A 14,323-nucleotide genomic window follows, 5' to 3' on the forward strand; every position below is an offset into this window, starting at 1 on the left:
GGTCTTCCTTAAGCTTCTTTTAAAATCACTCATGTTTTCACAAGGAAATTTCTTTGCAGGCAAATCGCTTAGTCTGCCTGAGACACGCAGCCACTTTTTCTCTGCCAAGCAGGCAGACAATAAGCTCAGAGCTCTGACAAAAACTGTGCAGAAGTTTTTACCCTGTGATGCCCTTCTTGATAAGAGAATTAAGTCCTGCCACTCTCCCTCTCCAGAGCAGCTGGAAAGGAAATGGGAGCCCAAGTGGTGGCTGAGTAATTAAAGAATATTTTGCAGCCTTGAGAAAATCAACTCTCCTGAGGACTGCACAAGAAAGAGAGAACAGGACTGTGCACACAGACAGAGTGACAACCCCTAATCCCCGAGGGGGGAGATTTCTACAGATAGCTCACACCATTACTGGGAGTGTAAAATCCACCCTTGCTCTCTACAGCCAACTGTGGGACTGTGTCCCAAAGGCTTTTCTGGATTTTGTTACAGAGCAAACACAATGCCATGGTCCCCTGAGACAAAGACAAACGAGCCCTTCTTCCACCCTCAGGCACAGAACTTGTCCTTATTTATAAAATCCTCCCAGGTAAACAGGCTCTATGCAATGGGGGTAGAAAAGTCAGACCCCAAGAAAGACTCTGGCTTGTCTTTGTGGAATGCAGGGATGCATTTATAGAGCATTGCCTGTGATTCAGCTGTAGGGTTCTGAAAAGATTAACGTATGTCATGTGACAAAATCTCCACATGCTGCAATGGAAATATATCCCTGGAGGCTGCATTTTCAAAGGGAGCTGGGTGATAATGCTGCCTTTCCTGCACATTTATTGAATTTGATGTGTACAGTTGTGTGTACAAAAAACTAATCAGGAGTCCAAAGTGATGTGAAATACAACTAAGTATGCAGGCAAAGTTAACAAAAGAAATTTCATCACATTTTAGATGCTGATTATCAGCAGCAATAGCCTAGGGAGAACTTTGGAGCAAACTCCTCAGATTTTCCAGCACTATCTATGCTCTATAAAGGCTCCAGTAGGGTTTCATGCTCTGTATTAAGTCAATGTGAGGAAATGTATCAAGTGAAGTGAATGATTGCTGACCCTCCACCATGGCTGGCTCAGAATTATACATATTCAGGGCATTAATATCAAGCCTTTCATCATCCATCAATGGGAGCCCAATAGATCACAGCACATTTTCATTGCATGGACAGATTTTTGTCTTTCTATAAATTAAGAATAGTATTCCTATGGAAAAAGGAAAGATAGGAATCATCAGGCAGCTCAACCTCTCAAGTCCACTTGTGATGCCAATGCACAAAACCGAACTCTTCTATGGGTACAAGAGAAGAGATGATCATACCATTGGGAAGTGATTGCAGATGTGATGCAGTGAAATGACCACAGTTACTTGCCCAACAGATATTCCAACCAGAGGAAATAGGGAAGGTTTTGGTGGGAGTCCAAGGAGCCTCTGACAAATTAAAATAAAGATCAAGTTCTTAGTTTGAAGTGTGTTTTCCTGTCTCTGCCAGGACAAACAGAGCAGCAGCAGCAGCCCCTGTGTAAAGGTGGGATGGAGAAGAGAACAAGCAGCACAGCCCAGCTCCCAACATTCCAGCATGGACAGCACAAGGTACCAGGGATCACTGGCACAGAGGCCAGGGCAGCCCCTGTGTGCCTTGATCTGAAACTCCATTGCAAACCCGCTTTGGAGCATGGGGACAACGTCTCTGGAGCCCCAGAGCTGAAGGACAGTGACTGTGAGCAGTGTGAGGTGTCCAAAGGAACGCCTGCAGCGTCCGTGGCTGTGTGTGCTCCGTGCTCACTGCTCACCCCAGCTCACACAAGAGCCGCAGCTTCACACTGAGACTTGGACTGAATGAGAGCACCTGGGGCAAAGTTTCTTTTCTTATTCTATTTCCTGAAGATACAGCTGAGTGAGGCTTTCTGGCTTGCACAGGCACTGCTCAGCTCGAAACAGATGCAGTTTTTCACTAAGAAAGATAACTCACAAGTAGAATTTCCGCTGCTATCCTTCTCCATTAGGAGAGAAAATTAAAATATCCTTCAGGAGGGAATACATAACACTTTGTATATTTAACAAGGGGTTTCTGCTGGCACTGAAGAATATCCTGAAACACACTACAGAACAGTGTACATTAGAAAAAAAGAATAACTAGGATAATGCCAAGAAAAAAACATTCTGTAATGTCAATATTGTTGCATCAGGATAGTTCTAGCCAAGGATATTTTAAGCTTTGATCAAAACTGTGAATCTGTGGAGGCAGAATTATAACCCCATGTAGAAAAAGTCTGAAATTTGTAATGACAATTAAAAAAATATTATGTTCCAGAGAGACCAAAAATGAAACAGAGATCCTGAGCCAGGAGATAAAATTTACCAAACCAAGAAAGGGAGAGAGAAGATGCTGGAGCCTTACAACAGAATGTGAAACAAACCCAAAAGGCAAACGTGGTTTTGAAGGGAAGGTTTCTAAAAGCACTTGGGGAGTTTAAATGCCCACTTGCCATGGCCTTTTAGTGAGAATTTGGTGCCAGACTGCTTTTTTTTACCTTTGAGAATCTCAAGAATTGGAGTCACTTGAGAAAAACAGGACAACAGCAAACAGAACACATCACAGGGTTAATTTTCCACAATGTGCAAGAGATGCTGACAGACAAGCCAATGGGCCAACTGGGAAAGAACTGGGACCTGCACCAAAAATGTACTTGTCAAGTAGTTGCAGATTTTTTTTAGCTGTTCTGGGATAAAATTGACGTGTTTTGACTGATGAATCATGAGCAAAGATTGCCCAGTGTGCTCAGTTTGAAATACCATCTTCTACCTGTGTGTGCTGGAACACTCTGTTCTCTCCTCTGAGCACTTCTTTGGCAAATCTGTTCTTGGACTAACAGCTAAGCACAAATCCTTCAGGGTGCAATCCTGTTCCTCCCCACTCCAACAGGGATGAGACCACTGAATCCAGCTGGGAGCAGAACCAAGCTATTAATAAGGACACTTCACACACATCAAAATTTTGCAAAATAGTCATTTCTTCACATGTCCCTTGCAGCATGTTGGGACAAAGACATCTAGTGAGACGTGTTTGCTGTCATCCACTACAGCGCCAGCACCTGACACGAGCCATCAAAATAGATGTCAGGAACATGGGGGGCCTGCTTGCTCCTTCTCTGGTTTCCAGGCCTCCTTATCCCCAGTAATTGTGCTTCCCTGCTCTTTGTCCCCCTTCAATCTCAGCACTTCCAGCTGCTGTGGAATATGATGGCGAGAACTCAAAGCTTCATCAGACTGAAGAGGATGGGGCAGCTGCAGGGGATTTTCAGGCTCCTCCCTATCCCAGTCAGTGTCATCCTGTTTTCAGCTATTCCAGAACCCATAAATGCCATACATCACTGCTGGCATTAGGGCCTTACATTCCTGATCCTCCCTGAACTTCCAGGAGGACAGAGCAGCTCACACAAATGGTGCTGGTTGAAATTTGAAGCAGCATCCTACCTCTTACATTGGCAGTATTCAGTCTAGTCAGTGCCTGCCCAGCCTTTAGCATTCACTGGTGTCAGATGTACCAGCAAAATTGTTAAAAAGTAACTTTACCTGCTTTTTCTTTCTCTTTAATGCCTTATCTCAGTGCTTCCTGCCTTTGGTGTCCCTTCCTGCTTAATATGGCTTTGAATTCCTCGGAGCTGCAAGAGGAGAATGCAGAACCCTCTGTGGGGTCTGACTTCCCTTGGAGAGGCTTTTCTGGCTCCTGCTCTGGGAGCTGCACAGAGATGGATTCCCTTCGTCCTAACACGGATCTAACAGGATCATTCATGCCTTGATGAGTCCCTCAGGTGAACACTGGCTGGACCTTAGCAGACTTTAAAGCCTGCTGAAATCCAGGCTCCTCATGGTCATAAATATACAGGGAATTAGCTGGCTCCACTTGCAGATAACTAATTTCACTTCCCACTGAATTAATGCTTAGATTTGTGAATTTTACCAAACTTAATGACTAAACAAAAGTAACTGAATGGCAAGGATCCCATCAAAAATATTTTGTAAGTATAAAAAGCGTTATGTCATGTCAGCAGAGGATCCCACAGAAGCCACACGATGTGATGTGACACTCCTCAAGCAATGTAATATAACATGGCACCACCAAGTAAGCAAAAAAAAACCCAAACATTTTATTTTTAGCTGAGATGCTCATTACCGTCCAATGTCTGATCTGAATGGTTTTTGACGGACTTAAGTGGAGTGAATTTGGCTGATGTCATGGGTTTAATAGCTATTTGAATTATCCCAATCTTCTAGCAGCTCTCTAAATTTTTAATCTTTTCTGTTCACTATGAGGACAAAAAAAGTCTCTTCTAAAATAATGGCCTGAAAAGCTGTCATTGCACACTCTAAATGCAGCATTTGGACCAGACCTCTCTAATATATGTCACTCAAAGGTGCATTTGGAAAAGCTTTGTGAGACTCTGAGAGAAACAGAAAACTCTTGCCTGGTCCTTGTTCCTCAGAGCAAACAGAGCTACACATATGCAACAGCAGCCCCTTAGAAAAGCAGGGCTGAGGGATTAAAGGTCCTGATTCCTACAGATGTGATCACAGCACTGGAGATCACAGGGAGAAAGGAACCAGCTCAGGACGCACTTCAAGGGCTACAGGGTTTTCCTTCCAAATCCCAACCTGCTGGGAAAAGCCCTCCCTTAGGTTTTACAAGATGTAACTCCAAACCTAGGGGAGAAAATAATAAAATAGGAGGGCTGGAGAAGGAGGCAGCAAACTTGTGGCTGTCTGTGACATGTCCAGTGGGCTCCAGCATGAAGTGCAAGCTCAGCCCTCAGTTCCTATCAGCATTTCAGCCAGGAGGTTCTGGCATGCAGTGCTTGCTCAGCCCTCAGCTCATATCAGCATAAACACTTCATCACAGCTGACACGCTGATATGCTAAATGAGTAAGTGCGGTGCACAAAGAGGTCACAGGGAAGTTAACTAAAGGGATTATAAGGGACAGTCAACACACTTCAAAAAGAAAAAACCTGATAGGTGCAGAAAACATGGTAAATGAGCCCGAAGAATGCAAACCCTCCGCCGTGCACTCCATTACAGCCCTGACAGTCCAGTTCCAAACAGTTAAATATGAAACTGTCAACAAGGGCCTGTCTTAATAACCAAACTTGAGGCCTTTTATCCTGGAAGATTTATGAAGTAATTTTAAAGAGGCCCAAGCAAACATCTGTCAATAAATTGAATGCCGGCTACAGGATTTACAAGCAAGACAAGAATTTCTCATTAAGTGCACATTAGCACTGTGGGGATCATAAATAGTAAGAGGGCAGGATGCTGAGCCTCTCAAGCTGTCATTAAAACACTATCTAAGAACTAATGAGGAAGTGATGGAAGGATACTAATGATCCCTCAGGCTCCTTTCATTTAGCGGTGCCTGTGATACAATTTCAGTTTGCCACAACTGAAGGGTTCAGAACCTCCCAACCTCTGTCCCTGCAAACCCAAGGGACCCTGAGTGCTCTAGGGGACTAGCAATGGCATTGTCACAGCTCTGTCCCACTGATCACACCAAGACTGGGGTGACAGAGGAAAGGACAAGTCCCAGACAGTGCTGTGGGCCAGCAGGAGCTCTGTGGGTGCCACCAGGCAGGTACATCTGCAGTGCCCTGGAGGTGAAATAGGAATTTTCAGATGGAAAACAACTTGCAAGTGATTTTGAGCTTCACTATTGAAAAGTGAGGTTGGAAGATTTCTGTCACTGCACCTGTCTGAGCAATGACAAGGTCTGGGGGCTGCCCTCAGCTCTCAGCCCTGCCAAGGAGAGGGACAAAGGTTTCCAGTAACCACTGGAGGGTTGGAAGTGGCTCTGGTTCCCCAGAACTTGAGCAGATCCTTCACAGCCTCAGAGGCAAACTGCACTGAGAAGGAGGTGGCCCAGTTCTCACAGAGCTCCTCTGAAAGGGGAGGTAGTGGCTGTTCCAACTCTCACTCCAGAGAAGGGGGCATTCGGATGGTCCCCTTCTCTCCTGGGGAAGGGCTGCAGCTTTCCCTGTCTCCATGTGAGTTTGATGGAGGTTATCCTGCCTGGAACATTACAGAACTCATCAGGGATGTGGGACACATTCAGAACTTGGACTTGATGGTGACCCTGTCCCATTCCTGCTGCCTCCACCACATTTCTGGCTCTTCTGCACCCACCTCCCCTTCCTTTCTGTGTGCTGGGGACCAGAAGCTGACACAATTTTCCTGATGACACCTTGGTCAGAAATGACACATTTTTGAGCCTTATTGTCAGCAAATCTCTTTGCTGGTGGAGAGGAAAAAATATCTTTTTAGATAATTCTGTTTTCTACCAAGACAGGAATCTTCCTTTTGCTTATGTGCCCTCTAGCATAGGGACCAAAATGATTACTGCAACATAAAAAAACGATTTCTACCAATAAAAATTATTTCTTTGGGTCTGCAGTATATTGGCACTTAAACTATAATGTAGTTACATTTTTTTCTGTAATAGATGTTTAACACACTGTATTGATGCTGTGGATGTATGTCTCTTTCTGAGACTTTTGTCTGCAGAAGAAATCAAATGAACATAACCAAAGTGCACATTAGGAGAAAGACATTATATTACTGAGCAGCAGCACATAGCAACAAGTCACTCATCAGTTAAAAACCTCATTCTGAAGGAATATTGTAGTTAAAACCTTTCAACATGCAGCTTTCCAAATGAGTCTGTCCATAAAGAAGCAATTGTTAATAACTTGTATTTAATAGATAGTTGTCTACAACAAAATTAACTCATAAAAAGACAAACTTATCCAGGAAAGGACAGTAAAGACAAATGCAGCTCTGTGCATTCAGCATTTGCATGAACATCACACTCCAGACCAATTTCTCCCAATACTGGAAATATGATGCAATCCAGGGAAGTCAATAACAAATAATATGTTCAAAAGGTTCAGAACTGAGACTTCCATTTAAGGAACAAATACCTGAAATAAATAATAGGCAAATACCTGAAATAAATAATTGGCAAATGTTATAAACTCTATCCAGTGAATCCCTTTTTTATGTCTTATCCTCTGCAACAAGGTTATATTCACATGGGCTAATTTCCAATACTTTTTCAACTGACTCAACCAATAGGATCAATTATTTAAGAGTATTTTACCAGTCAGTGCAAGTCAGGATAAAATTTTCCCCAATCGAATTAGTCCTTGTGATGTTATGGCAAGTGTGGAAATGTATAATTACAGTGTAATTACCCAGGCACCGTAAATGCAGCAAGTTGCAAATTCCAGGCTAAGTTTCAAAATTGGGTCATTTGAGCAGGTTCAAAATTAGGCAGACCTGTTTGCTCAGCCCTGCTAATGATGCTGTCAGCTCCTCCAAAGCCAGGCACCTCACAGGAGCATCCCCTGGGTAATCCATGAACATGGATCCCCTGTGTGGGGATGGAAGGGAGCTCCCCAGTCAGGGGAGGTTTCTGGTGAAAACAATAATTTTGATGTGATATTGTGGGAGGGACTCACAGCCAGCACCAGTGAAGGCACTGCAGTGGATGGACGCTGCTCTGTCAGGGTGAGGACTCTGAATCCTGGCAGAATGCACTGGATTTGTATTTCCATGTATTTTTTGACAATTCCACATGCCCCACTGAAGAGGACCGTGCAGGGACAGCTGCGCTTTGGCGTTCTGGTGGCCAAGTGCCACACAAAGTGTGAATGCCCCAGTTCAGCCCAGGTACAGAGGTTTGATTCCCATCAGCAAGAATCCACACCAGTAACCAGCCATCCTAACGCAGAAGGAAAAGTTGGCACTACAAACAGCAATCCTAAACCCTGAGGCAAAAAAGTCCTACTGCAGGGGAGAACCCTTGGTGTCAGTGGTGTGACCAAGGGTTTCAGGAACACCTGAAAATGTGCCCAGGCTTGGGAATGGCAGGGGAGCTGCCCTCGCTCTGGGAAATGCTGGCACACAGGTAGAGCCATATTTTAAAAAGCAATAAGGAAAAGTGTCTATTTTGATCTGTTCCAGTAAAGTCCGCCCTGCTTCAAACATTTTTTTTTTTTTTTTGTTTAAGAAATGTTTTATGGGGAAAAACGCCTACAAGGACACATCCATCTGCTAACCCAGCTGTGGCTGCTAATATACATAATGGGAGAGAAATTTCCTGTTACTGATTCCTCTGTGAACTGCAGACCTGAATCCTTTGTTTTAGATACCAATTTAACAATTTCAGTATCAATAATTAACAAAACAGATTCATTTGTTTAATCAAGATCCCAGGTGATGGGTCCTGAATGGAAAATAAAAGGAACTTTTTTTTTCCATGACATTTTTAATGAAATAAAATTGATGCTGTTTTTAGGTAAGGTTATTTGCATAAATATGGAAGGAAAGTAAGCTTTAATATTAACTTTATCTCAAGTAGAGAAAGGAAAAAGATGTTTCTATTGATTTGCATTTATGCTTTGTACTTTATTGCTATAATTAAGGGGATTTAAATTTAGGTTTTTTATCATTTTGAGCTCACTTCTACTATTATGGTGGGATAAAGGTGCCCTTAATCCCTTCAAGGATCAGATCCTTTTATTTAAACACACACCTGGTTCGTGGTAACTGAACCAAATTTCTAATTATGAAAAGCAGGTTTCATATCCAAATTTAGCTGAGTTGAATAAAAATCCCCAGGTGTTGCCTTACCTTTTTTTACTATATATTAATGTTATCAGACTTGCTGACTCATGAAACTGAGGTTATAGCAATTTTAACTATACTGAAAAATTAATCCATCATTTGGAGAGTGCTGCACTATTCTTTATCCTGCATTTCTTGCTCTGAGTCTTCCTCTTATGCTATCTGCAATTTTTGGCCTTGGAAGGCTTCAGTGGTGGGGTGATGAATATCAGCCCATCTGCTTTTGCTTCCCCTGTGTTCCTGAGGTGCCTTTTGTTGCTTGTGGTAGATGAAACTTCAAAAATGCTAAGCCTGGAGTTCACATGTGTCCATCTAAAATATCTCCCTGATTCTGCAAGTCAGGCTAAAATGACAAGTTGGGGATTTCAAGCCCTCCCACTCCTGATTAGGCCGAGAACACAATCTTCTGCAGCACTTGAGGCACTTCTGCTTCTGTCATTAGCTGAGCACCAGAAGTGAAAACAATTGTGCGTTATCTTTCCTGAGTCAGGTGTCAGCAGCAGGGCAGTGCTGGGTTGTGTCCCTGGGAATGGACACAGTTGTGTCCAAGGCAGTGCAGGAACGTTCTCCCTATGCTGGGGCCAAGGCCACAGGCAGAATTTCATCTTGGAAATTGCTCCCGTGCTGACCTCTCTTCCTGATGCACTTCCAGCTCCTTCTGTAGCACAAGGTTAACTCCCCTCTAGATTTCTCATGTCCTGGATCAAACCCAGGCCCCCCTGGCTCTGCCTTCATTCCCAGAGATCCAGGGTTTGCAGGGAATTGGTGCTGTGGGGAGGGGAGCAGGGCACAGGTGTCTGCACAAACCCAGCTCTGCCCTGGCTCTGGGCTTTCAGCATTTCCCTTTGCACAGCCATCACCTGCAGCAGGAACACGGGAAGCTTTGCCATGAATGTTATCTCATTTATTGAGAAGAAGAGATGTGAATTCTGTCCGGGCAATAAAAGGGTCTTGGAGGGAGTGGAGGAGTGCAGCCAGAGTTTCACCCTTTCAGTGCCTCTTCCCATTGCTCCAGAGTAAAAAGGGCTTTCCTGGTGGTGTTTTACCTCTGGAACACACCTACTCTCTGTCTCAAGTCCAACTTGATCTATTTACACCATAATAAACACAATGAACATTCTTTATATTTTCTAATGCCTTGCTGGGCTGATGAATAAAATCCCATAGACTCTAATAAACCACAGAAGGATAATTTAGAATTATGTCCCATGGAAAGCTTCAGTAAATAATAAAAGCATAAATATATCAGCAAGCTACTGTTATCCACTGCGGGAGACATTTGGAAATGAGAAGTTGCATCTGTGCACAATAACACAGATTCAGGGATGCATCTTCCTCTGCATTCACATGTGAGGGAAGGCACACACCCTGCTCTCTGCACACACCTTTGTCCTCTCCAGCTGCCACACCACTAGGGCTCACTCTGTTTGGTAAAGCTAAGTGGGTAAAACTTCTCTGCTGTTTTAGTCAAGTGTAAATAAATGAACAGAAACAGATTAAATGGCAACTCTAATTAAGCAGCTTATATGTCACAGCACACTAACGCCAACATCCTGGTTTAGGTACTGCAAATTATCAGTACTAAACTTCTTTAACTGGTAGTCTGAATTTCCTCATTATTCCACCCAGGGACCAAAGATTAGAGAAAGAAAGCAGAAGGGCAAAGGTGCCTGATTGCAAACATGCTTTAATGGAGGATCATACCCAGCAGTCAGTGCAGTTTGGCAGCCTCAGCCTCCCTGGGTGCCGTTCCTGCGTGAGGAGCAGGGGCTGAGCTGAGCTCCTGGGGCAGGAGGGCTCTGGCCCTGGCAGCTGTGCAGGATGCAGGAGCTCAGCGCCAGCTCTGCCGGCAGCTCAGGAGAGCAAGGAGCAGTGAGGAACATCTCGTGTCCCAGCTCAGCAGGACACCGAGGGAAGGAGAGGTTTCCAGCAGCCTCTGCTCACGTCTCCTCTCTCCCTCATTTTCCTGCCCTTCTCGTTCTCTCTCTGGATTTCTATTGTCTGTCTCCAGATTTCCACAGCAACAAGGGCATAAAATTCTCTCTCTGGCCTTTAGGAGCTTAATGGGGAGACCTTCAGTGTGCACAGTTGTTCTGCTTTTAACTTATTTTTGCAAAGCAGGTATATTTCCATCCTAGAATTAGAGAGAGTGGCCTCGGGCTAAATTGCAGGGAGTCCCAAATGAGTGAACCCTTTGAGGGGAGAATCACTGAAGAAGAAAATGAAGATGACAAGGCTGTTGCTTCTTAATAAACATTATCACATTTTCACCATGCATAATTTATTACTTTTCTTTCACTGATTGATGTTCTAAAACATTTAATCTAATATGCATAACTATATATATATACATATATTTAATTATCTTTTTTTTCCCAAGGAAATCTCAAGTTAAGAGTTCCTTCTTTGTTTTTTGCATTGTTAAATTAACATGTTAATCCTGGCAAATTTTTCTTATTTTGGTTTTTTTTTTTTTTTTTCAATCAGAGCCTAAATAGGATTAAATTAAAGACATTTGACTGAATGCTGCAATTTATATGTTTTATAGGTTTTCCAGAGTTAAAGATGGAATATTTTGATCAGTTCTAATGGGTTTTTTTGTGCCTATGGTTTTTCTAGCCTTATTTCCTACCTGTGGTTTCATCTGCTCATGGTTAGGGGTACTTGGGAGCAGACTGAGAGGTCAAAATTTCCAGCACAGGACCCTCGTCTCTCTTGTTTCACTTTATGGTCAGACAGACTATTTTTATTCTGAGATCTGCTGCTGTCCAGTAAATATATAACTTTGTTAGGAACCAAGCCTGCTCCAGAATGATACCTTTGTGGACACTAAAAACAATTTAATGGCATGTCACAATAGCAATTCACTCTGCTAATAGCCGGGCTCAATAATACCATATTGCATAAACCTCCTTCAGTCTTCTGCCAAATAATTCACCTTTATGCACTCTGCAGCAAGCTCCATTTCACTAACAAATATATTTCTCCCCTACCCCTCCAAATGAATATCCAGCATCTTCTCCCTGTAATATCAGCTGTTGCCTTGCATGAGGTCAGCAGGGCCATATTTCTACCCCAAATCACCTTTCTCCATCACAGCCTGAGACACTCTCAGCTTTTAACTGGCACATCAAATCCCAGGCAAGGGTGGAAGGAATAAAATCTTGGAAAAAAACTCTGTACATTTTGCTGTGTCTCACAAGCTGCAGCAGTGAAAAGTTTAAATACTCGGTATGTCAGGGCAGCCTTAAACAAATGTTTATGGGCTTTGCTTTTGCAAGCAGAAGGGTTTGGGTAAGCACAACCCTCAAGATGTCTCTTGCTTAAAATGCAGCGCAAACTCCCCGAGAGGCAGCAGCTCCTGCCATCCTGCTTCCCTCGCTGCTTTTTTCAGGAGCTGCCTGCTCAGGGAGACAGAGATCTGTTGGGGCTGCTGCTCAGCACGAGGAAATGCTGCTCCGCTTGGGGGATGCTTACCTGGATCTGGGGATGCTCCTGGGAAACCCCGGCTACCTCTGAATTCTGGGGGCCAATTTAGGGTGCTCTGGTGACAGCATCTCCAGTGTCCCCTCCCTGATGGACACAGCCATCATTCCTGGCGTGGTGGCTCCCTGTGGAATGGGTTTAATGTTCCCAACCCACCTCCTCCTCCTCCAGGTGAGGAGAAATTCTCTGGGCTGGGTTCCCTGGGCCTGCAGCATTGGCAATGACCGACTCGCAATGATTGTCCCCAAAATCCCGCAGGATATTTTGGGGTACTGTGGCTAATAAGGGTGTTTCATCCTCCTGCACTGCTAGTGTTGTATAAATTGAAAATCACCTTTCACAATGTCTAAGTTCATGTTAAAAGACAGAAAAGGGGAAAAAATGCAAGTCTTCCAGCTACAAATAGAATTTCCTCTATTTTTTTATTTTGCTATGTTACCAGCTTACGCACCATATAAATTCCTCCTTTCCTAGAAATGAGACTCCAATGATATATTTAGAAATAGAATCAGCTCTCAAAAGCTTTTTTTTTTTTTTTTATGCCTGTGTAGAATCTGCTAAACCCCAACTGCATCCTGTTCCTTTAAAAACTACTCCCAAATCCGACGGTTAAAAAAGGCCATTTTTGTAGAAGAAACTATTTGTATCAAATATGAGAAAATAAGTGCATCATGACAATTCTGAACATCTTTTATGATTTGATTGTCAGTAACGAGGCCCACAGGAGAGTGATAAATGTGAGGCACGAAAAATATCTATTTCACTTAGATAGCAAATTATGCAACTCAGTGCTTGATAGCACTTGGCAAAATACAAATGTAGTTGAATGGAATTGAAATTGTTGCTCTCTGCCTAAGACACAGGTAATATCACCAGGGGTCCTGTCTTCAGATATTTATAAGAGCTAAGAGTTTAAGTAATAGTAGCAGTAATACAAAATTACCTTTAAACATTGAAAACATTTTTACTTTGTTACAGGGTGTAATTTACACTTTTTCTCTAATGGCTTACAGACTGAAAATGATATACTAATGCAATTTTTCAAATTTAGTTACCTTTTTGTGTTCTAAAATTATGTGCTCTCTCTTTTCCCTGTTTGTCACTGCTCAGATTCCATTTAATTCCATGTTCATAGAGTTTTATAATTTATCTACTTGTCATAAAAGTTTTCTAGACTTTCAAAAATACGAAATACTCCCAATAAACTCTGACAAAAATGCTTCCAGTTCAACTTTCAGAAATTTTTCAATTTTGTTTTGAACTATTACCATACATTTTGGTGGTGGAGTGAGATTTTTCATGAAGTGACATCAAGCAAGGGAAGGGAAAAATGATCAGAGAAGAGATTCACTCAAACCATTTATATTAACCTGTCTCTTCACTTGTAGATTTATATTCCTTCTTCTCCTGCATGGAAGGATAGGGAGATAAATATAGGAATGTGCTCTATGCCTTAGCTCAGGATGGCAAATGAAACTGTGAGAACTTTCAAGATTCCAAAATTTGCCTTCTCTCAAATCAGGAAGAAAAGTTTATGCCATTGGCTAATTAAAAAAAGATCATTTAAAATGAAGTGTTTCGTTTTGATCATTTCAAATCACTTTTTCCCAGTGCTGATATTTTTACATGTTCATTTATTTGTTTTATAGGAGTTTTTTTCTTCCAATTAGTTAGGATTTTGAAACCAAGAGCTGTTTCTACTTAAGCAATGTGAAAACAGACTATTTTGACAGGATGCCTCTTTAAACTCACAAAATGATATTTCTCTAACCAACCCTTTTCACTCAAATAAATGATGTTTCAACACACCACCCCATGAAAGTTTAATCCACAAAATCAAGATTGTGTTTACTGTGCCTCTCTAATCCCTCCTGAGCATTTCCAACACTGTTGGAGTCCTTCATGACCCCGAACCAAAACACAACAGGGATTGCCCAAATGCTGGCTCCTCACTGAGATGTCTTTTGGACAAAGGAAATTTTTGGGAATTCTGAGAGGGGGTGAGGACTTCTCCCACTCAGTGCCCTCCATCCCCTTCTCTCCAGGGCTTCTGACCCTGCTAGAGGGATGGGACCCCTCAAACTGAGATGATCCTCGGCAAATTCCTGTGCTCTCCTCCCTCCTCAATG

At 42.8% G+C, this 14,323-nt stretch overlaps 1 protein-coding gene across 2 annotated transcripts in view; it reads right to left on the bottom strand.

Annotated features, from left to right (window-relative positions):
• TSHZ2 (teashirt zinc finger homeobox 2) overlaps positions 1-14,323 on the bottom strand; it is a 201,288-nt gene that overhangs the window by 116,762 nt on the left and 70,203 nt on the right. The gene's annotated exons all lie outside the window — the stretch shown is intronic.

Source organism: Ammospiza caudacuta, chromosome 15 (assembly GCF_027887145.1).
Source record: "Ammospiza caudacuta isolate bAmmCau1 chromosome 15, bAmmCau1.pri, whole genome shotgun sequence".
NCBI lineage: Eukaryota > Metazoa > Chordata > Aves > Passeriformes > Passerellidae > Ammospiza > Ammospiza caudacuta.